Raw genomic sequence first — 1629 nt, 5'->3', positions numbered from 1 at the left:
GCCTCTGTCTTCTGAGCCACTGGGATTATTTCGTGTACTTTTGTGCCCAGCTCTCACTTAATTTTTATTTCTTGAAATATTGCAAAGTAACAAATACCAAAAGTAAGCAATGATTTGACTTCTAAACTTTACTACACCACTCATTAGTACCTTAGGTAAGTCATTTAACATTTTCAACAAACATTTTTATGTAAACTGTGTTTCCTTGTATGGAAAATGCTAACTTACTCTAAGTTTTTATGAATATTAAATGAACTATATAAATCCAACCATCTTTATCCTTCACAGAGAATAAATGATAGGTGATAGGATTTGAAAATACAGAAATTGCTATGAAGCAAAAAGCCCTGTAACTAATACAAATCAAAGTTCAATGGCTACCCTAATCAGTTCTTGAGTGCTTCTAAGAAAGAAAAAATCTGGGCAATTTGTCAACATATTAAAATTGAGTATGGACAAGCTCAGGGAGTGTGTAATGAGTTCAGGAAAATAATTTTATTTATTGGAAATGGTCAAAAAATTAACAGAAAGATTATGCATTGTTTACATAAAATACAAATTTCTACCAGGTATATGAGCCTAGGTTTTCCTTGACAGAGTTATTTTACAACTTTTTGTAAATTATAGGTCATTAATAGATGTGTTAATTCTTTCTTGCTGGTAGAAATTTAATTATCTTCCCTCTAGCATGTGGCACAACCAGTTTTGACACAATTTATATATTCCTTTCAATATTGCCACAATTTATATATTCTTTTCAATATTCCCAATTTCTAATATTCCCTGTTTTAAAATTCTTTCTTGAACTAGTTATAATGCCCTTGGTAACCACACTACAAAAGTAGAGCATTAAAATGTGTTAATATTTATATCTGTATAAAAGTTATAATTCTATCATTTTTAAATTGTTTTAATTTTTACAGAATATTTGTTATTTAATGTGCAATTTTTAATTTTTTATTTTAGATGGCCCTTGTTGTAAAAAAATGCTATTTTTTGTCTGATGACAATGAGCAGCTACAGTGCATACTCTGTACCTCAGAATATTCTGAGGCATATGAACAAGTACAAATTTTGGATAAATTTTGTTACTTCCTGAGATATGGCTTTCCTTTTGTACTTCTGAAGTAATGTTTTTATTATTTCTGTAGTGTCTGGTTGATCTTGATGCTTCCCCAATCTGGTGATTTACCTTTCTTAAGATGCTGTTAAATTGCAAAGAGTGGTATGGTAGCCTTTCTGATCTCAAAGCTTCTGATACACTGAATTTAGGGTTGTCTCTCCTGTCAGGCAAACATGACCATATTATGTGAATTGACTGCCTAAATGACTCTGCTGGAAGAAACCATCTTGCTGCCCATCATGGAAACTATCTTACTGAGACCAAAGATAAAAAGTTAGTTAAAGAGAGGTCAGTTGGGTGATTATTTGGATGAGCAAAAGACACAAGGTAAAAGAAAGTCCCTGAGACCAAGGGAGGAAGAGGGTAGTCACATAGCTGAAGAACATTCTGTTAGTTGAAAGAGGTTAAATGAGTCTATTGTACTTAAGAACTAAGTAACCACTGCAATAGGCAGTGGTTTTGATCCCCAATACTGCAAAACAAACAAACAAGACCAGAAATAATAT

The 1629-nt window shown here is 32.0% G+C and overlaps 1 pseudogene; it reads right to left on the bottom strand.

Moving 5' to 3' along the window:
- Nucleotides 1-1038: 1038 nt before the first annotated feature.
- Nucleotides 1039-1364, bottom strand: LOC107145709 (annotated as a pseudogene).
- Nucleotides 1365-1629: the final 265 nt, after the last annotated feature.

The sequence above is a fragment of the Marmota marmota genome, unplaced genomic scaffold, assembly GCF_001458135.2.
Source record: "Marmota marmota marmota unplaced genomic scaffold, marMar, whole genome shotgun sequence".
Classification (NCBI taxonomy): Eukaryota; Metazoa; Chordata; class Mammalia; order Rodentia; family Sciuridae; genus Marmota; species Marmota marmota.
This window is presented reverse-complemented; position numbering and strand designations above follow the sequence as displayed.